Source organism: Canis lupus, chromosome 5, assembly GCF_048164855.1.
Source record: "Canis lupus baileyi chromosome 5, mCanLup2.hap1, whole genome shotgun sequence".
NCBI classification, from domain to species: domain Eukaryota; kingdom Metazoa; phylum Chordata; class Mammalia; order Carnivora; family Canidae; genus Canis; species Canis lupus.
Window position 1 is genome coordinate 44,867,558 of NC_132842.1, and position 26,221 is coordinate 44,893,778.

At 38.5% G+C, this 26,221-nt stretch overlaps 1 long non-coding RNA gene and 1 other non-coding gene across 2 annotated transcripts in view; both read left to right on the forward strand.

Moving 5' to 3' along the window:
* Positions 1 to 26,221, forward strand: part of LOC140632964 (uncharacterized) — a 72,068-nt gene that overhangs the window by 43,850 nt on the left and 1,997 nt on the right. The window lies entirely within an intron of this gene.
* LOC140634547 (small nucleolar RNA SNORA42/SNORA80 family) lies at positions 2,484 to 2,620 on the forward strand. Its single transcript, XR_012031986.1, has one exon. It is a non-coding gene; the product is annotated as a small nucleolar RNA SNORA42/SNORA80 family (small nucleolar RNA).

Here is a 26,221-nt window from a genome sequence, read left to right on the forward strand (position 1 = left end):
TCATAGCAACTCTATGCAGTAGGAGGTATTTTGTGAGATAAAGTAATATTTGCCCTGTTCAGGCAGCTATTAAGTGGCAGACTTGGTCTTTGGACTGCTGAACTGCAAAACCTATACACTTGAACCCTAAGCTAAGCATAAACTAAACCTGCAATAAATGTCCTGATTTCTTGACTCATTATGATAAACCATTCATCTTCCTTATATATTATTGTTGTTTTCACTTCTTTCTCTTTTGAATTAATGAGAGATTTATGTCCAGGACCTTTCAATTGCTCTCTCTTAATTTATGACAAGTGGCCTCTGAGGGGAGAATTTTTTTTGTGGATGAAATGGGGTGAGGAGATGTAGGTGTGGTGGGAAATATGCAGAGAACAAGCAAACAGGGTGCCAGAAGGCAACAGATAGAGAGTAGAGGCTGGAATGGATATTCCCAAACAAAAGCAGCCAGTTATCTATCAATATTTCAGTATTCTCTCCTAAATTCAGGCCAGACTTTTTCTTTGCTATCTGTCATCAGTGTTAACAGCCATATGGATTAGTCATCCCACACTGTAGCTTCATGGTGGCTTGATGTGTACAATGACCTTTATCCCATAACAACTACCTCCTCCCATAGGCACACCTGGGGATCTTTGCACGTCTATGTGCTCCACCTCTGATATACTGAATTCTGGTAAATTGCTCACTGATCACAACCTTCTGCCTCTCCCACTCTTACTCCTTCACTTGACCTTTGACCAGCCAAGTCCCCAGGGACCGCCTCCTGTGTTTCCCACTAACTTTCCTGGCCTTCTGTTTTCTCTCCTTTTTTAACTCAGCCTAGACCCCAGGTTGTATCAGCTCAATCATTGTGTCATCAATGATCTCAGCACCTTTGCCCCTTTGCCTCCCATCATCATATTCATCCATCCCTCTTCTCAGCCCTCGAATGCAAGTTACTAAGAACATCATGCAATAAAATGATCTAACCTCAGCTTATCCATCCTCACAATGCCAAAGTCCTTCAGTAAATGCTTTGTACTATGTTTCTCCTATTCCTCACAGAAACTATTTCAAACTTTTACCACTTTCCTTGATTCTCTTGCCCTACAAACGACTCTTTAACCTCAGAAGACCTTGACTTCGTTTCCCATTTAGTAGGAACTTCAGTAGCTCCCTTTTGAAGACTCCACATTCCAGAGTCTGAAAACTCTAGGGAATTTCACAGCCAGGTCTGCCTTCCACACTCAGGAAGAGATGGTTCTGGAGCTTGATCAGAACCCACTTCTTTCTTGTTGGCACACATATTATTTACACTAAATCCCACTGCTGCCAGATCTCCTGATGATCCTGCAGGAGCTGTGTGGAATATTTAAGAGAGGGCAACTGCCCTCACATAGTAGTAATCTCTTCCAAGCCTTCTCACTCTTAGGTTCTCAAAGTTACACACCTGGAGCAGAAAAAATAGAAAAATTTCCATAAGCTCAAATCTCTTTGAGTCAGCCTTGATCAAATCGAATTCCAGATTGTACCAGAGGTGCCATATGTTTCAATAATAGGAATCATGGACAGATGAGATGTTGACAGGGACATTTTAAGGTTTCAAAACTCTGAGCAGGCCATTGCAGCTTGATACAGAGATAAAGATCAAAGATGGACTCCATTAACCAATCAGATGTGTTGAGGACACTAAAAAATGTAAACATTAGCCAAGTTGGGGTGAAGATCCCTCCTTGACAGATTATGTTTCTTATCATGATGAAATTGATTCCTGGCTAGTGTGCATTTAAGAAGTTCAACAGTTACATTTTTATTTTTAACTATAATGGTTTATTGTTATATTACCCTTAATTTTGAGACAATAATGCTTGTTTTACTTGTTTGTTTTGAGAAATTTTATTTCCTCATTGTTACAGGAAGTTCAATTTTAATTTCTTCATCAACATTGTAACTGATCTATTGTAATTAATTCAAACAAGCATAAAAGAATTGTCAGATCCTCTTGGAGTTAGGAAAAATAGACCTATTTTCTTCTTTTCATGGCTCTGGTTGTAAAATAAGCTGTGATTATACCAGAATATTTTATTTCAGTATTTATGCTGAAAAAACATCGATCTACACAAAAGTAAAGTGAACAGGGGATCCCTGGGTAGCTCAGCGGTTTAGCACCTGCCTTCAGCCTGGGCGTGATCCTAGAGTCCCAGGATCAAGTCCCACATTGGGCTCCCTGCATGGAATCTACTTCTCTCTCTCTGCCTGTGTCTCTGCCTCTCTCTCTCTCTCTCTCTCTCTGTGTGTGTGTCTCTCATGAATAAATATATAAAATCTTTTAAAAAAAAGTAAAGTAAACAATAAAATGAACTTTCATGTGCCCATCATCCAGATTCAGCAGATCATGAAGTTGTCACATTTGTAGAAATGCTTTTAAAAGCCAGTGCAAAAAAAAAAAAAGCAAAAATAAAAATAAATAAATAAATAAATAAATAAAAGCCAGTGCAAGAGAATAGTGATGGATTGATGGCAGGCCTTTCTCTGTTGGCCCCTCATACTATATCAATGCCAGAGGAGCGTGCAGCCCTGAACCACTGCCCAGCCTCCTCACTGGTGGGCTGTGAGCACTGAAGGCGGCTATACAGGGGTAAAAAAAAATTTTTTTAATTAAAAAATAGTAAGCCAATACCTACATTTAGCTGTATATTTAGCAGTGCAAACTGGTCCTTTGAGCAGCTACCTCTAAGGTCCAAGGACACTAGAGCTCTGTGTAATGCCAGAGCTATTTTCTTCCTAGCACACACCTCAGGGTGGATATTTCTACTTCAGATTTAAGCTTTTCTTTATTTTTATGCTTCATTGGTTCTGTGGTTTGTTGTGTTTCTTTTTTTTTTTTTTTAAAGACTTATTTATTTTATTTAAGACGGAGAGAGATGGTGGGAGGTGGGGGGATGGGGTTGGAGCAGAAGGAGAGAGAGTCCTAAGCAGGCTCTGGTGGGTGCAGAGCCATAGCTAGAGGCAAGGCTTGATCTCCTGACCTCAGATCAGGACCTGAACCCAAATCAAGATTTGGAGGTTTATCCAGCTGCACCACCCCACCCCCGTTTGTGGGACTTTAAAAATTGTTACATAAATCGTACACACACATTCTATTTCATCAAACAGTACATGGGAGTTGTTACTAATTTTTTTTCTTTTTTGAAAGATCTGTCTCTTCTTAACTCTGAGGTGACCACTGTTCATGTGAACTAGTTGATTTGAATCATTCACAGCTTATCTTCAAGGCCACACAATCACGTGCAAATATCCTGTGCTAGTTAATAAGCCCTTGTGTCTTAGCTCCAGCCTACTCCCTGTTTTGTGATGGTGGGATTGTAACGTTGCTCTCTGGCTTCCTGTTAGGATCCTAGTTGTTTTCCATTTGTTAGCCCACTGGCTGAGGATTGCTCACACCACCCTCAAAAGCTTTTTCACCCCTGCAGTTGTACCTGTGGCCCCAGGCAGTGGCTGAATCAGGCTTGCAGTTTTTTCAACAGTTGCAGAACCAGATTCATCACACACTCTCACTTAGAGATCTTCAAGTTCAATTTTAGGTACCTAGTTAGCCCATTCTAGTTAACCGACTGATACCTAGTTCATTGTTATTGTATGTTTAGCTTTCTCCATTTCATAAATCTGATATGATTTCTCTTCCTACTAGACATGGACATAGAAGTATTAATATGTTAGAATTTTTTCATTCTCCTTACTTACATATTTTTTACAATAAATGGGAAAATGCCCAGTATTTTGCAACTTGTATTTTTCACTTAATGTTTCATGGACAGTATTTCCAAGTCAATATATATAATTCTAACTAATTTTCTCAATAGCTGCATAATATTCTATTATATGGATAGACTGTAATTCAACCATTCTGTGAATGGATGTACAATTCAAGTCTTAATTTTTTGCTATTACAAAAAAAATGCTTCAATAAACAGTCTTGTTCATATATCCTCTATACTGATACATTTTTTTCTATTAAAAAATTACTGACAATGGGATTGGTATTTTGAAGAATGAGATATTTATATTTGTGTGACACCACATATACTGAATTGAACTTGTCATACTCCTCAGTTTATGACACTGTATCATGGATTCCCCTCTAGAGCCTCTAGAAAGAACACAGGCTGCAACACCTTGATTTAATCCATGAGACCCATTTCAGATTTGTGACCTCCAGAACTACAAGATAATAGATCTGGTTGTTCTAAGCTGCTAAGTTTGTGGTAATATATTACAGCAACAATAGGAAACTAATACACTGTTCTTATTAAGTTTAGATTAATGTTATATATTATCTCACAAAGTTCAGTAGCTTCCTATTCACCTAGGCCCACTACTTAAAATTTTTTTCTGAGTCAACCTGATAAGATAGATGTTACTAGACTGTTGTCCAAAGCGTGAAATTCATGTTTCTCCAACAGTGTATGAAACATTTCCACTAATTCCCAATAGTAAAGGACACTATTGATTCTTTTAATGTTTAATGTTTCACTCATCACATGAGTGAAAAGTGAGATCTTATTGTTGTTTAATTTGCATTTCACTGACTAGCAATGAATCAAAACACTTGATTTGTTGGTTATTTGGATTTATGATGTTTTATGAATGTTTCCTAATTTATTATTTTTTCACTTATTTATGCTATTTTCTTGCTACAAAGTATTTTTTTATTTTTATATGTTTACATTTTCTGCTACTGTTTTGGGGTTTCTAGGCTTGTTTAAAGTCCTTCATACCCTTCGATGATGGCTCATGTAAATGCCTACATTTTCTTACAAGATTTTATCATTTACAATTATGCCTTTAATCCAACCAGAATTTATTTTTAAATATAAAATACAGAATTCATTCTAGTCTTTTCCCAATTGCACCAACAGTATTTATTAAGTAATTCAGCCTTTCCTCAGTGAATTGAATTATCACCTTTGCTATGCATTAAATTTTCATTTATACTGTATCTATTTTTAAATTTTGTTCCTTCACTGGTACAATTTGGATTTAATTTTATATTAGCTTTATGCTGTATTCCAATATTGAATAGGCAAGTTTTCCCACACTGTTGTTCTTTCTCTCTCTTTTAATGCTTTTCTTGGCTTTTTCCTTATATTATTCTTCCATGCAAATTCTAGGATCCAGTTAAAAGAAAAAAATTTGTATTGAATTAAATTTACAAAATAATTTTAGGAAATTTGACACTTGACAATGCATTATTTATTGAGGAAATCTTTTCATTTGTTTCATTATGTCTGTATTTTTAAAAATTGCCTTGCTAAATTTAAATTACTAGCATTTTATTTTAAAATTTTGAACCTATAAAATGAAATTCCTTTATTGTTCTGTTTTTTTTGTTTGTTTGTTTGTTTTTGTAGGACTATGCTGTATTTGTAAAACTTGTGAAGAATTTCATGTTTTATGTATTCCAGAATAGTTTGATAAGCCTAGGAATTATCTGTCATTTGAAGGTTAGAAGGAATTTAGCTGTAGCATTGGGGCACCTGGGTGGCTCAATGGTTGAGCATTTGCCATTGGCTCAGGCCATAATCCCAGGGTCCTAGGATTGAGTCTGGCATCTGGCTCCTGGCAGGGAGCCTGCTTCTCCCTCTGCCTATGTCTCTGCCTCTCTGTGTGTCTCATGAATAAATAAATAAAATAAAAAAAAATTGTCCAGACTTACTGCTTTTTTCATTATTTGAAAACAATTTTATTATGAAAATTTTCAAATATTACAAAAATAGAGAAAATAGTAGAATGAATCCTATGTACCTACGACCTAGCTTTGACAATTAATTTTTCATTCTTGTTTCATCTATCTTTCCACTTTTATTTTGCTAGAATATTTTAAAGCAAATCTCAGATTTCATAACATTTCATTTGTAAGTAGCTCACTGTGTATCTCTTACAGATAAGGTTCATTTTTCTTTAAACAGCCACGTTATCAAAAAAATAAAAATAAATAAATAAATAAATAAATAAATAAATAAATAAATAAGCAGCCATGTTATCATACCTAAAAAAAAAAAAAAAAAAAAAAAAATTCCTGGGCAGCTCCGGTGGCTCAGCAGTTTGGCGCCACCCTCAGCCCGGGGTGTGATCCTGGAGACCAGGGATCGAGTCCCACATCCAGCTCCCTGCATGGAGCCTGCTTCTCCCTCTGCCTGTGTACACTCTAACTCTCTCTGTTTCTCATGAGTAAATAAATAAAATCTTAAAAAAAAAAATCCTGATTGTTTAAAAAATATCCTTTAGGGGCACCTGGTTGGCTCAGTCGGTTAAGTGTGTGCCTTCACCTCAGGCCATGATCCCAGGTCCTGGGATTGAGCCCCATGGCAAGCTCCCTGCTCAGCGGAGAGTCTGCTTCTCCCTCTCCCTCTGCCTCTTCCCCTGCTCATTCTCTCTCTTTCTCTCCCTCCCTCTGTCTCTCTCTCTCCCCCTCTCTTGTGCACATACACACTCAAATAAATAAAATCTTAAAAAATATTCTTTTACTTTTGGTTTGTTTGAATCAGAATCCAAACGACATCTAGTGCGTTGCATTTCTGTTGTTCTGTCTCTTAATTCTCACTTAATTTATAAAAGTCCTCTCTTATCTTCTCCCATCCTGCCTTCCCCATGCCATTTATTTGTTGAAAAGTCAGGTTGTTTGTCCTACAGTATATTCTAGATTTGTATTTGGTTGTTTCCTTGTAGTTTTACTTAACTTGTTCCCCTTTTCTTTCTTTTTAAATTTTTTTTTATAGACTGAAAGTTAGACAAAGTCTTGATTATGTCTAAGTGAAATTATTTTGGGGGTGCCTGGGTGGCTCAGTTGGTGAAGCATCTGACTCTTGGTTTTGGCTCAGGTCGTGATCTCCAGGTTGTGGGAAAGTTAGACTGTATATTGAGTATCAATTCTTGACTTTTTACTCTTCACAAACCCTCATATCTAAAAAAAAGTGATCAGGTTGTCTGGCTGGCTCAGTCGGAAGAGCATGTGGCTCTTGATCTCTCTCAGTGTAGTGAATTCAAGTCCCCCGCTGGGTGTAGAAATTACTTAAGTAAAGTTTAAAATAAATAAATAAACAAAATTGAAAAGAGTGATCAAGTTCTATCAGTTCTACCTATCTAATAATTCACAAATCTAACCACTTCTCTTCATTTTCCTCTCTCACTTCTCAGTAAAGCCTACATTTTCTAGATCCTCCCAATGCATCCCTACATTCAGTCTTTCTCTCATCTCGTCCATCTTCTACACTGCAGCCAGAGAGACCTTTTTAAAGTACCAATTTGATAATATTACTTCTTTACTTAAATCTTTTCAAAGGATATGTCAAGACTGATACCTGACTCATAGATATCAGTTATGTCATTATCCTTGGGTCAAACAACATAAGATTCCCATTTACAACTACTTCATATGGGATCCCTGGGTGGCGCAGCGGTTTGGCGCCTGCCTTTGGCCCAGGGCGCGATCCTGGAGACCCGGGATCGAATCCCACGTCAGGCTCCCGGTGCATGGAGCCTGCTTCTCCCTCTGCTTCTCCCTCTGCCTGTGTCTCTGCCTCTCTCTCTCTCTCTCTCTCTCTCTGTGACTATCCTAAATAAATAAATAAAATATTAAAAAAAAAAAAAAAACAACTACTTCATATGATTGTATTAGGTTCCCAGGCTGCCATAAAAATTACCCCAACTTTAGTAGCATAAAACAACAGAGATTCATGTTTTCACAGTTCTGGAGGCTAGAGATCCAAAATCAAGATGTTTAGCAGGGCCATGTTCCCTCTGAAATCTCTAGGAAAAATTCTTCCTTGCTTTTTTTCTAGAATCTGGTGACTCAAGCTATCTGTGGCATTCTTTGACTTGAACTGCATCACTCCAAACTCCACCTCCATCTTCACATGGCACTCTTTTTTGTGTGTCTCTCTGAGTCCTCTTCTTTTTTTTTTTAAGATTTTATTTATTTATTCATTATAGTCACACAGAGAGAGACAGAGAGGCAGAGACACAGGCAGAGGGAGAAGCAGGCTCCATGCACCGGGAGCCCGACGTGGGATTCGATCCCAGGTTTCCAGCATTGCGCCCTGGGCCAAAGGCAGGCGCCAAACCGCTGCGCCACCCAGGGATCCCTCTGAGTCCTCTTCTTACTACAACAACAGCCATGAGATCTAGAGCCCACCCTCTACCAGGATGACTTCATCTTGAGACCCTTAACATCTGCAGACACTTTGCATTCTGAGGTTCCAAGTAGGCATGAATTCCAGGGGGCTATTGTTTAATTCATTACAATTGCCTACAGGCATTTTATGATACAAAATCTACTCACAGAAAATGCTCTGCATCACTTGCCATCAGGGAAATACAAATCAAAACTACAATGAGATACCACCTCACACCAGTGAGAATGGGGAAAATTAACAAGGCAGGAAACAACAAATGTTGGAGAGGATGCGGAGAAAAGGGAACCCTCCTACACTGTTGGTGGGAATGTGAACTGGTGCAGCCACTCTGGAAAACTGTGTGGAGGTTCCTCAAACAGTTAAAAATATACCTGCCCTACGACCCAGCAATTGCACTGTTGGGGATTTACCCCAAAGATACAAATGCAATGAAACGCCGGGACACCTGCACCCCGATGTTTCTAGCAGCAATGGCCACTATAGCCAAACTGTGGAAGGAGCCTCGGTGTCCAACGAAAGATGAATGGATAAAGAAGATGTGGTTTATGTATACAATGGAATATTACTCAGCTATTAGAAATGACAAATACCCACCATTTGCTTCAACGTGGATGGAACTGGAGGGTATTATGCTGAGTGAAGTAAGTCAGTCGGAGAAGGACAAACATTATATGTTCTCATTCATTTGGGGAATATAAATAATAGTGAAAGGGAAAATAAGGGAAGGGAGAAGAAATGTGTGGGAAATATCAGAAAGGGAGACAGAATGTAAAGACTGCTAACTCTGGGAAACGAACTAGGGGTGGTAGAAGGGGAGGAGGGCGGGGGGTGGGAGTGAATGGGTGACGGGCACTGGGTATTATTCTGTATGTTAGTAAATTGAACACCAATAAAAAAAAAAAAATGAGTTCAAAAAAAAAAAAAAATCTACTCACGTCTCCAGCCTCATCTCTTACCACTCTCCACCTCTCGTTGTAATCTCCAGTTTACACTAAGCCCCTACAATTCTGGGACCACAGGTTGCTTGTCCTCACTTCTTCAAAAGGATCTTTGCACTTCCTGCCCACATTTGGAATATCCTTGCAGCCTCCCTTTGCCTGATTCTTACTATTTTTCAGATTCAATTGCTCTAGGAAGTTTTCTTGAATCTCATCCCTTATTTCCATATGCTTGCCTCACCCCAGATGCCCACTGCACACTAGCTCTACCTCGATCAGAACATGTTCCCCACTATTTCATAATTTTATTTGCTTCACCACCTCTTCTCCACATCTCTATCCCCATTTCTTTTCCAGTCAAATAATCATTAAGGAACCGATCATTTCTTGTTTTGTTTTTATTTGCTTTTATATTCTCAGAACCCAACATAGTGCCTAATAGGCACTCTACAAATGGTTATAGAATGAATGAATGAGTGAATGAGTGAATGAATGTCTTTGAAAAGCTGTTCACATATGGTAAGAATTTCCAGGTGTTAAAATTGATATGCAATAGCATCTGTGGTGGTTTCTTTATTCATGTTTGTCTTTAAAGAGAATATTACCTTCATCTGAGGAAATCAAGAGAAGTACTCCATGAATATTGAATATTACATTAGGCAGTATTAAATTACCCCATTTGATTTTGGTGTTGCATGTGATGAAAACCCACTGTGATCTGACCATAGCCCAATTCATTTTGATTATTCTTAGATCAAATAATGTAAGATTCCCAATTATAGCCACAAATGTGAATGGTGGAATTACCATATGAATGGGTTTGAAATCCATATTAATATTAACTTTAAAGAAAATTATGTAGTTTTTTTTCTAAAGAGAAGAAAAGTTTCTATTGAAGTTGGAAACTGTATATACCTACCAGTGAAAGAACCAGAAAAATAGCCTTAAAGAGAAAGTTAAAGCAGATAGTATTGATAATACTTCAGGTAACTCACCACTCTCATATAAATAGAATTTAATTTGTTCAATCACCTTGAATAAAATGAGTCCAGGCAAATATTATTAGGCAAAGATTACATTCAATTTAGTTAATCATTTTTGGAATAAAAGGCTCCCAGGATTCTCCAATGTTTTCCTCTTTGGTTGACATAACATCAAGGATTATATAAGTATGTAGCAGGACCTCACACTTGTCAGAAAGGCTAAACCAACAACATGGGAAACAACAGGTGTTGGCAAGGATGTGGCAAAAAAGGAATCCTCCTGCACCATTGGTGGGAATGCAAACTGATGCAGCCCCTCTAGAAAACAGTATGGAGTGTCTCCAAGAAGTTAAAAATAGAATTACCCTATGATCCAGCAACCCCACTACTGGGTATTTACCCAAAGAATACAAAAACACAAATTCAAAAGGATACATGTACTCATATGTTTATAGCAGCATTATTTACAATAGCCAAAATATGGAAGCAGCCCAAGTATCCATTGATAGATTAATGGATGAAAATGATGTGAGATAGATAGATAGATAGATAGACCACAATGGAATATTAGTCAGCTATAAAAAAAAAGAACGAAATCTTGCCATTTGCAATGACACGGATGGAGCTAGAGAGTATTATGCTAAGTGAGATAAATCAGTCACAGAAAAATAAATACCATATGATTTCACTCATGTGTGGAATTTAAGAAACAAAACAATTGAGCAAAAAGAAAAAAGAGAGAGAGATAAATAAAGAAACAGACTCTTAATTATAATGAAATGATAGTTACCAGTGGGGAGGGGATGGGTGGGTGAAATAGGTGATGGGGATTAGGATGGCATTTGTTGTGATGAGCACTGGGTGATGTACGGAATTATTGAATCACTATATTGTGCAATTCCTGAAACTAGTATAACACTGTATGTCAACTAACTAGAATTAAAACAAATACTTAAAAAAAAAAAAAAAGTATATGGCAGGCTAGCTGGATTGCCCAAAAGAAAAGAGCCTACAAGCTAATTGTGCTTGAAGGACATCAATAAGTAGAACATGAATGGTAGGGACAGTTCCTGAAGGCCCTTGGCTCCTGAAGAACAGTGTGGCCCTGTCATGGGGAAGTACTCCTAACTTGTGTTTAAGGGAGTTGTAAGGACTGGCCAGAGGTCATCTGGGGAGATGAATGGGGTGTGGCAAGGTTCTCCACACTAACACAAACCCAAGTTTCCAGGGGGCATCAAGAACAGAATAACTCGGAGTGCCTGGATGGCTCAGCGGTTGAGCACCTGCCTTCAGCCCAGGGTGTGATCCTGAAGTCCCGGGATCAAGTCCGTATTGGGCTCCCCACAGGGAGCCTGCTTTTCCCTCTGCCTGTGTCTCTGCCTCGCGTCTCTCAGGAACAAATAAATAAATAAAATCCTTAAAAAAAAAAAAAAACAGAATAACTCAAAGATTGAGGGATTGAGTTGTGAAGAGACTGAGAAGGGGGTTTCTGGTGTCTGATCTTCAGATTGTACCCTGGGAACTAACTCAGCAATGAGGAAGAGATTGATGAGTGGAGAAAAAGATCACCTTTTTTCTTCACTTCTTCCCTCCCCATTCTCCCTCCTGTCATCTCTCTATCCTCTCTCTCCCTCTTCTCTTACATACTTGCTGTCTGCCCCTCTCTGGATTATTGGAAAGTAGAAATAAAAGCAAAACAAACACCCATTATTCATATAACCTTTTCCTGCAGCCTATCTTTCTGTGAACAAAGGCAATAGGTGGAAAGAACTAGATATTCTCTTATAACTCTTGTTTCTGAAAATCTATTCATTGTTTTTTAATCCATTCATTTGTTCATCATTCAACAAACATGTATTGAGCCTATAATGTTCTGGGTATATAATTTATCTTCCAGATCAATTATTTTCAATTCTTTTTTTAAGCCATGAAAGCTTTTTTTTTTTTTTTCTGAGTAAAAGATCACTGATACTCAATAGGGAAATTAAAGTCGCACTGAATGAGTTGGGTTTTGGGGACACAGAATTTGGCCAACTCCTACCCTGCCTTGTCTTGCAGCCCCTGAAAGATTCTGTGAAGCATAGCATACATACCACTGTTCTATAGTGATCACTTTTGGAGGATGCTAATGAACTAATGCATTAAGTTCGTAAACTGATAGCATTATGATAGATAGCAACTGATAGAACTAATCGTTACTCCTGCGTTTACTATACACACTGTACTCAGAATAACCAACTTTTTGATGGAAAGTTTTCTTTATAGAATTATAGATAGAAAGAAAGAATGATTTTTTAATTCATTATCACCATTTTGCAATCCTTAATAAATTAGCAGATCTAGTCAGCAAACATCAATGGCTGCTAACACCACAAAGAACAACAACCGGACTTTCTGTGTTACCCAATAAAAGAACACACCCCACCATTCATAAAATTGTCTTGGAAAACAAATCCAGTATAAATCTGGTTAATCAGTAGATCCCACGTACAGAAAATTTAAAGGACATAGGATCATGAAGGACTTCTGTTCTCCACTTTTCTTGAAGCTGGCACTCCATATCAACACCTCTGCCTGACTTCAGGTGTTCCGGCACTAGCTCAGAAATCTAGACAAAACAATTGAGGTACTAAGTGGACAATTTGTTTATCTTTGACCTTCCACACAGAATCCTCTCTCCTCATCTTCAATTTCTCATTCTCTACTGGATCCTCCTCATCAGCATTTTAATGTGTAATTAGTTCCCACTGCGTTTCATATTACTAAATCGGATGTATGTCAATCTTCATCTTATTTGACTTCTCAGTTGCAACCATTATAGATCCTCTTTGAAGCCAGTCTCTTCCACTGCTAGTAGGATATTGCACTCTCCTGCCAGTTTCCCAGTCTCTCTAATCGGGACTTCTTATTCTCTTCTGACAAATCATCTTTACATGTTGGACATTTTTAAAGGCTCAGTTCTGGTTTCCCTTCCTCCTCATTCTGCTCTTGCTCTCTCTCTTTCTCTTCCTTCCATCTCATCACTCTACCTTCAGTTATTCACGTTTTCTCAATGATTTATATGCTGATAACTTCCAAATTTATATTTCCATCCCAGGCCTCTTGGATTGTTTTAAAACATGTCTGTCAATTCTTTGATAATCCTTTCATCAAAGATGGAATCTAATTCCTGTTTACTTAAATATGGTCTGGCCTTATGACCTAACAAATAGAATGTGTATAACAGAATATGTTTGTTGGCAGTGATGCTATATAACTTCTGAGGCAAGTGAAGTGATCCAGCTTACCCCTGGTTCTCTCTCTCAGGATGCATCCTTTAGAGCCCTGAACCACCATATAAGAATTCTGGTGCCCTGAGCTACCTAGAGAGACAGAGCAGAGACCCACACTGAGATAGAGAGAAATGTCCAAAGAACTTCAGCTATTCTAGACTCAGAGTCTTCCCAACCCAGTGTCAGGCATGTGAGTGAAATATTCCAGATGCCAGTCCCAGCCATCATTTGACTATGACCTCATGACAGACCCAAGTCAGAACATTTCAGTCAACTCGTTTCAGATTTCTGACCCACAGAAACAGTGAAAAGTAACAAATGATTATTATTTATAAAGCCACTAAGTTTTGGGGTGATTTGGTACTTGGCAATAGATATTCAGAAAATCCTCTGACTTCTACACAAACACCTTTGAATTCAGGACACACCACTCCCAAATATTCCACTTTGGCATATTGACTCTTTTGAGCTGAAGGAACTGCAGATGCAGGAAGGACTCCCTGACCTCCCTTTTCCCACCTAAACACAGTCCATAAAATCTCCCATAAGAAAAGCACCCTCCCTGTACAGGAAGAAAAGAACATCCTTATCTCCAGAAATTGGGAATTGATGCTGAAATGGATCTATACAAGTAAAATTACTAAAATAACCCTTATCTTCCACCAGGCCTGGCCTCCCATATCTCCCCACTTCTCCATAATTTACTGCCCCTAGCTTAAATCCTTTGTTTTATCACTTCTTCTCAAATATATTGTTTCTTCAACTAAAAGTTATATAAACTTTTTTATCTGGTCACCTTCCTGGGTCTTCAATTTCTAGTGAAGATTTCCATGTACAGGGACACCTGGGTGGCTCAGCGGTTGAGTGTCTGCCTTCGGCTCATGGTATGATCCTGGTCTGGGGATCAAGTCCCATGTCAGGCTCCCTGTGAGGAGCCTGTTTCTCCATCTGCCTATGTCTCTGCCTCTCTCTGTGTGTCTTTCATGAATGAATGAATGAATGAATGAATGAATGAATAAATAAATAAATAAATAAATAAATAAAATCTTAAAAAAAAAAGATTTCCATGTACATGTGAAATTCTAATGGGATTTGTATGCTTTTCTCCAATTATTCTGCTTTAAGTCAGTTTAATTCTCAGGCCCAGTCAGAGATCCAAAGAGAATAGAGGAGAAATTTTTCTTTCCCTCTCTCTGGCCCTAGTGTTTTCCAACTTTTTGCCTCTTGTTGAGTAGTTCATTATCTTCATATATAACCCAGCTCTCATTCCTCTAGCTTCATGTTTGACTTCTCCTCAAACAGTGCTTCCCTCGGTCTTTTCATAAATATCATCTGCCTTGTTTTTCCTAGAATTCTTACTTGGTATCATCTAGGCATTTGTGCAATATTTTTTTAAAAATCCCCAGGCGTAGCCAAGGCAGACAACCTATGAAAAAGATTGACTCTCACCCACATATGCATATATTGGAATGCAGATCCAAGTATTTCGTGAAAGTAATTCTGACTGAAGTAGAAAACCATTAAGAACCATTAAACTTTGACATGAGTTGTTGATGAAAGCAATAATTTCCTTTCCTAGAAGACATTAAAAGAATTAGATTCAGAACAATTTAGGAACCTAAGTAGTAAAGATACAGTCACTTCTAAAGCTAGGATAAAGATCTGAATAGCCAATGGTCTGTAAGGAATCTAATCTTAAAGGCTGATATAGGCTTGGATTAGAAATATTTGTGCCCAAAGCAATGTTTCTATATATGCTTCTATCCTGCCTATTCCTACCAAGGGATACATGATTCATTTTTTTCTGGACTTGGTTTCTCTTGGCTTTGATCTTCACTGGGAATGGAAAGAGTGGAGTTAACTAAGAGAATCTTTATCAGAGTAAAAGAAAGGGAGTACCCAAAGAGGGTCAGTAGGACTAGAAATGCCCAGGTCTGCCCCAAGAGGGGAGGAAATGGGACAGGATAACAGACAAGTTAAGAGAGGTTGTACGCTAGATGGATTCATACGGAATTTCCTTTGTGGGGCTTCCATCAACATGCTTGTATCGCAGAAGGAAGAACTGTCTGCCTTATCTTGTGACAAATGTTGGTCATGAATGTAAATAAATAGAAAAATGCCATTGATGTGTGGCATTTAGCTATACAGCTTCATATAGCTCCAAACTACAGTATGTTGAATCAAAGAATAATTCTCTGATAAGAAAACACAATAACTGATGCTCTAGAGAGGGAAAGGGAGAGAGAGAGAGAGACATTCACAGAGAGAACGGAAGTAATCCTTCATAAATTCCACAAGAAAAAATATTAATGGGGTACCTGGCTGGCTGTCAGTAGGGCATGAGACTCTTAATCTCAGGGTTGTAAATCTGAGCCCCATGTTGGGTATAGAGATTACTTTAAAAAATAAATGAAATGAAAGGCCAGGTTCAATGTCATTTACACTGCAACATATTGGAACACAAAATAAATCAGTATCTCAGTCCTCAGATAATGTAACACAATGAATAACTCACCAAAACACTGCATATTTAATAGAAAAGGCCCAAAATGAAGCACTACAGTACTCTCGAATGAACATGAACAGCTTCTGATACTAGGCACATTAAGTGTGAGGTGTTTGGGGAAAATAGCTCTGTTTTTGACAAGTACCACATCTGAGATGACATCTGAATAATTAATATGTTTAGCCTGGATAATATATTTTGAGAAGGAATGTGTTACTCTGGATACAAATTTTCAAACAGCAAACAGCACTTCTTATTGTCACCTCCCATTATGTGTCTTTCATCACCTATTTAGCCAGCTGTGCTGCTATGTAGGCAAAAGCAAATATGTAACAGATGCTCCTAGAACTTTAAGCATGAGGTATTTCCAAACATGGCTAGCTACCCTGGTTAAAGATAAAAGGTGTCTGCACTGGAAAACAGATTAGTTTACCAATTAAGAATAACAGATAATGGAATAAAATTCATCACCTCCTAGCTCTGTGATCTTGAGCTAAGTTATTTAAGCTTTCTAAGCTACAAGTCTCCTCTTCTCCCTGGGATGGCTGTGATGATTAAACAAGATGATCCAATTAAAACAAACATATCTGGGGCACTAGGGTGGCTCAGTGGTTGAGTGTCTGCCTTTGGTTCAGGTCATGATCCCAGGGTCCTGGGATCGAGTCCCACATCAGGCTCCCCACAGGGAGCCTGCTTCTCCCTCTGCCTATGTCTCTGCCTCTCTCTCTATGTCTCTCATGAATAAATAAATAAAATCTTTTAAAAAATAAGAATAAAACAAATATATCTGGCATAGGGTAAATGTTCAATAGATGTTAGCAATCTATCATTTTTATTGAATTGCATACATAAAAGCTTTGGCAAATAAAGAAATGGTTTGAAGTAAGCAAGTTGATTTGGTGCAGTACTACAGTTGAGGCTGCTGTTAAGTGGGAAAAAAAAAATAAAACAAAACAAAAAACTGTATGATTGGAGCTCCAAAACTCCCACCTAAGCTTGAAGCAAAGAAGTTCAACTTTTATCCTCTACATATTGCAGTTGTCATAAAGTTCCAATAAAAAAATAAATACTATTTTTTTATGTTTCTACTTATTTATGAGAGAGATAGATAGAATGCAAAGGGTGAGGGACAAGCAGACTCCATGCTGAGCGCAGAGCCCAATGTGGGGCTTAATCCCAGGATGCTGAGATCACGACCAGAGCCAAAACCAAGAGTCAGTTGGACTCTTAACTGAGTGAGCCACCAGGTGCCCCAATACTACAATTTTTTAAATAATTTACAATAACAGATAGTGGCTAGAGCCTCTGATTTCAAATCCATACATTACATATCCATGAAAAAACTCTTAGAAAACTAGAGCTAATAGAGAACTTACATAATATGACAAATAGTATCTACAAAAAAAATCTACAGCAACAATATACTTCATAGTAAAATGTTGACATATTTCCCTCTAAGATAAGAATGAGAAAGGGAAGTCTGGTTTTCATTCAATATTGTACCAGCCAGTGCAATAAAGCAAGAAAAATAAATAAAAGGTATAAGGATTGGAAATGAAACAATAAAAGTGTCACTAACTTCAACTAATATGATTTTAAATATAAATATCCAAAATAGCCTACAGAAAACTATATTTAATGAGTTCATTGAAATTGATGGGTGCAAAGACAATATATGAAACTCAATTCTGGGATGCCTAGTGGCTCAGTGGTTGAGCATCTGCCTTCTTCTCAGGGTGTGATCCCAGGGGATTGAGTTCCGCATTGGTCTCCCTGTGAGGAATCTGTTTCTCCCTCTGCCTATGTCTCTGCCTCTCTCTGTGTGTCTCTCATGAATAAATAAATAAAATCTTAAAAAAAAAAATAGGGATGCCTGGGTGGCTCAGCAGTTGGGTGCCTGTCTTCAGCTCAGGTTGTGATCTCTGGATCCAGGATCCCTGCAAGGAGCCTTCTTCTCCCTCTGCCTATGTCTCTGCCTCTCTTTCTCAGTCTGTGTCTCTTATGAATAAATAAATAAATCTTAAAAAAAAAAAGAAAAGAAACCCAATTCTATTTCTTTTAAGATATTTATTTATTTATTTATTTATTTATTTATTTATTTAGAGTTTGAGCTGGGGGAGGGGTGGAGGTGGGAAGGATACAGGGGAGGGAGAGAATTCCTAGCAGACTCCATGCTGAGCTCAGAGCCCAGGGTGGGGCTCAATCCCATGAACCTGAGATCATGACCTGAGCTGGAATCAAGAGTCCCATGCTCAACCAACTGAGCCACTCAGTCACCCTACTCAATTCTATTTCTATATCCCAGCAAAAAATGGAACATAAGTTTTTAAAAAGACACAATCTTCAATACTTTCAAAAATATCAAATACATGGTAGTAAATACAGAAAACAAGATATTAGTGGGATAAATCTTGAAAACCTGAAGTATATAGATACAACATGTTCTTAGATTGGGAGACTCAATGTTGAAAGAATGTCAATTCTTTCAAAATTAACTTCCAATTAATTATAATCTCATTAAAAATCTCAACAGAAATTTTGTAAGTTGAAAAGGTGATGGTAATATTTGCATGAAAATGCAAACAGCTAAGAATAATAAAAACAATTGAAGAATATAAAGTAGAAAGACTCGTTTTACTGATATCAAGGATTATTATAATAACAAAGACTATAAGGTATCAGTGTAAGAATAGAAAATTGCAGAATCCAAAAAAGACCCATATGCATCTTCACTTGCTTTACATTAAAGGTAATGATACAGAGAAGTGGAGGAAAGACAGTTTTTCCAATTTGGGGTATCCTTGTAGGAAAAAACAAAACTTGGCCTCTACCTCACACAGTACACAGAAATTAATTCCAGATAGATTTTGGTTCTAGATGTAAAAGGCAAAACAGTAAAGTCTCTAGAGAGTAACTTAGGAAATTATCTTAATAATTCTCCCATTCTCCCTCCCAGATCCTATATAGAAACCATCTCCAGGGGATCCCTGGGTGGCGCAGCGGTTTGGCGCCTGCCTTTGGCCCAGGGCGCGATCCTGGAGACCCGGGATCGAATCCCACATTGGGCTCCCGGTGCATGGAGCCTGCTTCTCCCTCTGCCTGTGTCTCTGCCTCTCTCTCTCTCTGTAACTATCATGAATAAATAAAAAAAAATTTTTTTTTAAAAATTTAAAAAAAGAAACCATCTCCAGGAGACAAAATGATCAACTCATTTACATTAACATGTAAATTCTAGGGATTAGATGTAAGATGTACCATTAGAGGTCATATGTTCCAGTTCCTCATCACAGTGGATAAAAAGACTGACAACAGTTTAGCTATTAGCATTCCCAAGCCCTTCAATTGGACTATGGAGTAAATTTCCTGCTATAGAAGTTAAATGCCAGACTACTAGGCTGAGGAGGAAATTTCAGTCCTCTGAAATCATACCTCTGAATTTGGGTTGTGCTTGAATTGTTTCACTTTGAAGGAGGTATTTTGCCTGGGGCTTTGGGCCATGTAATAGTGGAGGATCCTAAATCCTCAGAAGTTGTTTTGAGGTGGGAGGGGATATGATTCATCACCTAGGGTAGGGTGACCATCTTGGTTTGCCTGGGACTGGGGTGGTGATGTCAGAATAGTCGCTCTTGACTCAGGAGTGGAATATCTAAAGGCTCACTTATTTTATGTCTGATTGGCAATGCTGACTAGTAACTGGGAACTTAGCTGGAATTATCAACTGAATTACCTTTACATGAATTCTCCATGTGGCTGCTGGGGAATCCTCACCATGTGACGGCTGAGTTCCAAGAATAAACACCCCAAGAGAACCAGGCAGAAGTGTGTCACCTTTTAAAGCCTAGCCTCAGATATCACATAGTATCACGCAGTCACCCAGATTCAAGGAGTAGAAGCCTAAATACCACCTCTCCAAGGGAAAAGTGTCAAAGGCATATTGTAAGAGGAGTGGGTAGGAGGAGAGATATTGTTGTGGCCATTTTGGGAAAATACAATCTGCCACAACTGTATACGGAGCCTACTGAGATACATAGGTGGGGAGTGATGAGGGAAACAAAAGAAAATCATCCTCTCAGGTGCTTCTCATTATCTCCTGCATCTCATGAGGTCAAGTTCTATCCTGTGAGTTTTAGGTTTTTAAATATAAGCTGGATTTCCATAAAGTTATGGTAAAGAGTGAGAGCAATGTGGCTGGCAAAGCCATCTGTTCACAGTTCAGGTGTGCTTTATAACTTTGAGGACATTATGTGACTGCAGAGTGGGGGCTGGCCACCTGATGTAGTACAAAGACTATCAGCTTGGGGTTAGAAATTCTCCTTCCACTGTCAACTCCACTATTTCATTTTATGTCATTGGGCAAGTCACTTTTGTGTCTCAGGTGCCTCATTTTTTAAATAAGAGTGATAGTAATACTTGATCTATTCACTTGGCAGCTGTGGGAATCAAATAAGTATGAGAGGGGTGGCTGGGTGGCTCAGTCAGGTAAGCTTCTGCCCTCAGCTCACTTCATAATCCCAGGAGAGTCTGCTTCTCCCTCTCCCCCAGCCCAGCCCCTCCTCTTGCTTGTGCTCTCTCTCTTCCTCTCAAATAAATAAATAAAATCTTGAAAATGAAGATAAATATGAGAAACTGCTGTGGAAGCATAAAGCTTTACAATTTTATATAAATGTGTCAAGTTCAACATGTGCTATCTTCAAGAAGGCTAAGTATAGAAGCAAAGACAGGAACAGCCTTGGATGAGAAGGCAATACAGATGACCTCTAAGGCTCTATCAAATATGTAATGAAGACCTCGAACCAAACTAATTACTTACACCTGACTTACTGAATTAAAACATTTTTGACCAAGTGAGGATCAACTAACAATTAGATGATAAAACCGTGTCTAGTGCATTGATACAATAAATCTGCAGATCAACTGAGGTCCAAGTACATTCATTATTTTTGAAAAATAATAGAGAAGAAGCATAGTTCCTACCATTTTTTATAGATCTGGAGCTTAACAAACTCTGAAACTTATACGGGTGTGTACCCTTCTGTCATGAACTTCACCCACTCTCTGAGCCCCAGGCTCACATCATTAATGGCCTACTGATTATGGGGCAATCAACTGTTCCATTTTACTTAGGAACGAAAGGATTTCCAGGATGCAGACTTTCAGTACTCTAACCAGGTAGGACCTAATTACAATGGGACAGATTACACGTTACCACTGAATAACTCTCCCTGGTCACTCCTTTTTTTTTTTTTAATTTTTATTTATTTATGATAGTCACAGAGAGAGAGAGAGAGAGAGGCAGAGACACAGGCAGAGGGAGAAGCAGGCTCCATGCACTGGGAGCCCGATGTGGGATTCGATCCCGGGTCTCCAGGATCGCGCCCTAGGCCAAAGGCAGGCGCCAAACCGCTGCGCCACCTAGGGATCCCTCCCTGGTCACTCCTAAGGTGACATACTCGGCATATCCAGGAGTCACTGACCATCTTCCCCTTCAACACGGTTCCTCATGGTGTTGTCTCCAGCAATGCTCAGCACCCTGCTGTGCTGGTACCGTGTTAGAAACCTTGGAGTCATCACAGACCTTTCCTCCTCACCTACCTCCCACACAAAATTAATTAAGTCCTCTGTGTGCCTCTTTGGAAAGTGATGTCTCTTTGGTGGTTTAACTTCTTCATCAGCTCTTACATAGACTATTGTAAAGGCCTCCCGTTATAAAATGAAATGTTTAACTGTTCACCCTCTAACATATAGAGGGTGAATTCTAACACATAGAATAATATGTCTCATGACATATTATTTGGACTCTGTATTCACATTTCCTTATTAACAAAAATTACTGATATATACCTTCTGGTCAATGAAAGACTGAGGAAATGGTTCAGAGTAACGGGACATGATAGAATCCTAGATTGGGCCGAGGGGGGAGGTGTTGCTACAAAGGATGGTGTTGAGACAGTAGGTGAAAACTGAATATGGAGTATATATTAGATAATAGTATTTTATCAATATTAAATTTCTTGAGTTAGATCACCACTCAGTAGTTATATAACTGAATGTCTTTGTTCTTAAGATTTACATGCTGTAGAGATGACATGCCATGATCTTGGCAACTCTCATATTTTCAGCAAACCATTTTTAAAAAATAAGAAGGGGATAAAATAAAAAACAAGATATCTTAGGTATGCGTAAGCACTTGGCAACACTATTGAAACAAAACATTAACTAGTCACAGGCTGGCCCATGTCAGACAGTGAGTTCAGAGGTCACATTTACAGCAAATGCGATGAAGATATCAGGTCTAGTGTGAGGTCAACATAGGTCATAAAGCCAAAGGCTTTCTAGAAGGCCCTTTCTGGTATAAAGAGATTAAGGGGTCCCATCAGCCAAGGTTCTATGAATAAATAATGGGATTTGCCAAGTAAGTGCTTACCAAAGTAAAGTTTGGAAGGAGTCTAATAAAGACAGAAGCAACAAATGTTGTCTATTGCAATTCAGCCTCCCACTTTCTGAATTCTTCACATCTCTGAATTAAAAACGGGTAAATCTATAGTATAGGGTCAACTGGCTATATGTCTTAAAGAAACCAGATTAGACCTGACCTTGCTGATAACTTCACCTCTGAGTCATTGAACTTGTGACTAGAGATGAAGTAACAGGCAATGAGGTTGGCCCCTGAGAAGAGCACCAGAGGTGCTCTTCTAATAGCTACCTGCACAGAGTCTGTTCCCATTGTCTGGGTTGGGAATGACAATGTGTTGCCCTTACACTGCGTCTGAGTTTCAAAACCAGGATGGTATTTCTCCAAAACCCAAATTCTTTTTTTTTTACTTTTATTTTATTTATTTATTTTTTTATAAATTTACTTTTTATTGGTGTTCAATTTGTCAATATATAGAATAACACCCAGTGCTCATCCCGTCAAGTGCCCACCTCAGTGCCCGTCACCCAGTATCCCCCACCCCCCGCCCTCCTCCCCTTCCACCACCCTTAGTTCGTTTCCCAGAGTTAGGAGTCTTTCATGTTCTGTCTTCCTTTCTGATGTTTCCCACTCATTTTTTATCCTTTCCCCTTTATTCCCTTTCACTATTTTTTATAGTCCCCAAATGAATGAGACCATATAATGTTTGTCCTTCTCCGATTGACTTAGTTCACTCAGCATAATACCCTCCAGTTCCATCCACGTTGAAGCAAATGGTGGGTATTTGTCATTTCTAATGGCCGAGTAATATTCCATTGTATACATAGACCACATCTTCTTTATCCATTCATCTTTCGATGGACACCAAGGCTCCTTCCACAGTTTGGCTATTGTGGACATTGCTGCTACTAGAAACATCGGGGTGCAGGTGTCCCGGCGTTTCATTGCATCTGTAATGCAATCCCTATCAAAATACCATGGACTTTCTTCAGAGAGTTAGAACAAATTATTTTAAGATTTGTGCAGAATCAGAAAAGACCCTGAATAGCCAGGGGAATTTTAAAAAAGAAAACCATAGCTGGGGGCATCACAATGCCAGATTTCAGGTTGTACTACAAAGCTGTGGTCATCAAGACAGTGTGGTCCTGGCACAAAAACAGACACATAGATCAATGGAACAAAATAGAGAATCCAGAAGTGGACCCTCAACTTTATGGTCAACTAATATTCAACAAAGGAGGAAAGACTATCCACTGGAAGAAAGACAGTCTCTTCAATAAATGGTGCTGGGAAAATTGGACATCCACATGCAGAAGAATGAAACTAGACCACTCTCTTTCACCATACACAAAGATAAACTCAAAATGGATGAAAGATCTAAACGTGAGACAAGATTCCATCAAAATCCTAGAGGAGAACACAGGCAACACCCTTTTTGAACTTGGCCACATTAACTTCTTGCAAGATACATCCACGAAGGCAAAAGAAACAAAAGCAAGAATGAACTATTGGGACTTCATCAAGATAAGAAGCTTTTGCACAGCAAAGGATACAGTCAACAAAACTCAAAGACAACCTACAGAATGGGAGAAGATATTTGCAAATGACCTATCAGATAAAGGGTTAGTTTCCAAGATCTATAAAGAACTTATTAAACTCAACAGCAAAGAAACAAACCATTCAATCATGAAATGGGCAAAAGACATGAACAGAAATCTCACAGAGGAAGACATAGACATGGCCAACAAGCACATGAGAAAATGCTCTGCATCACTTGCCATCAGGGAAATACAGATCAAAACCACAATGAGATACCACCTCACACCAGTGAGAATGGGGAAAATTAACAAGGCAGCAATTGCACTGCTGGGGATTTACCCCAAAGATACAGATGCAACAAAACCCAATTCTTAACCTAAAAGTTTTGCTGCCATACTCAGACCCTGAACAACCTGGCCATCTACTTCTGTCCCACATCCAACATCTATACCCACTATTCCTGCAAACAAGGCTTAATTTTCAGCTCTATCTAAATCACCTGTCCAACACCTTAACCATAATGCCCTCCATATTATTTCTCATGTGTTGCATCTACTCAGATGACCCTTGACCACTAGGCATGCAAGAAACCTCACCTTGCTTCAAGTTTATAACAAATGTCTGTTCTTTAAAATCTTTAGTGAGGGGTGCCAGGATGGCTCAGTCAGTTGAACAACCAACTCTTGATTTCAGCTCAGGTCACGATCTCAGGGTCGTGAGATGAGCTCCACATCAAGCTGCTCACTTAGTAGGGAGTCTGATTCTCTCCCTCTCCCTTTTCTTCTCCCCCTACTCTCATGCTATCTTTCTCTAAAATAAATAAAGAAATAAATAAATAAACACAAACAAACAAATAAATCTTAAATAAATAAATTTAGTGAGATATTTTCTGATACCTCCAAGCAGAGGTTGGTTTTTTCACATTAGACTTTACACAGACTTCTATTATAATTTTTATTTTTTAATTTTGTTTTATTGTTACTTTTATTTTATTTTATATTATTTTATTTTAGAGACAGAGGGAGCAGGAGGAGAGGGAGAAAGAGAAAGAGAATCTCAAGTAGGCTCCACGTTCAACATGGAGCCCCACGTGGGGGCTCAATCTCACAACCCTGAGATCATGACCCGAGCCAAAATCAAGAGTCAGATGCTTAGGTGACTGGGTGCCAGGGTGGTTTAGTCAGTTAAGGGTCTGACTCTTGATTTCAGTTCAGGTCATGATCTCAGGGTTATGGGATTGAGGCCTATGGAGGGCTCTGTGCTCAACGCTCTCTCTCTCAAATAAATAAATAAATAAATAAATAAAATCTTTTTTTTAAAAAAGTAATTATTTTATTAGATGTGGTAATCTCATTAGATTTTTTTTTAAATTGACCTTATGTAAAAAAAAATTGACCTTATATATTAGTGATATATACCAGAGAATTTACAAATGAATTTATATTATATCTGCAATTTGCTTTAAAACAATCCAGAGAAAAGAAAAGAGGAAATTAGAATATCTGGCAAAATGTTAGCAATCATTTAATCTAGGGTAATGAGAATTATTTATTATATTCTTTTTACTCTTACACATTTGAAAATTGTCATAATATGGGGCACCTGGGTGGCTCATTTGGTTAAGCATCTGCCTTTGACTCAGATCATGATACCAGGGTCCTGGGATGGAGCCCCACATCCGGCTCCCTATTCATTGGGGCTTCTGCTTCTCCCTCTCCCACTCCCCCTGCTTGTGCACTCTCTCTCTTTCTCTGTCAAATAAATTCTTTTTATTTATTTTTTTAAGATTTTATTTTATTATTTATTCATGAAAGAAACAGAGAGAAACAGAGACACAGGCAGAGGGAGAAGCAGGCTCCACGCAGGGAACCCAACTTGTGACTCGATCCCGGGACTCCAGTATCACGCCCTGGGCCGAAGGCGGGCACCAAACCGCTGAGCCACCCAGGGATCCCCCAATAAATTCTTTTTAAAAGTTTGTCATAATAAAAAGATTCTTTTATGATAAATTCTTTAAAAAATAGATTTATAAAACGTGGGATTAAAGCTGACTAAATTTTAATAACTGAAAGTCACCATTAGGCTATAAAATCTACCTAAGATACCCCCAAAGGAGACAAAAGCAAGGTTCAACATTATCACCAACAACAAAAATAATTGATTGGAGAATAAAACGATTTCCTTCTTATGTCCTTCCCTCCATCCTCTCCTGTCTTCCCCTTCACCTCTTCAGAAGAGCAGATCCAGTAAAACGAGTTAAAATGCTACTCCTATCATCCAATAAAGGGGAAGCCTGGACTGGAGAAGTGTCTATGGGGATAGATTTAAAAAGTGGGTTTATTTACAAAGTTGTGGATATGGGGAAACCTACAAGGATAATGCAGTGATCTACTG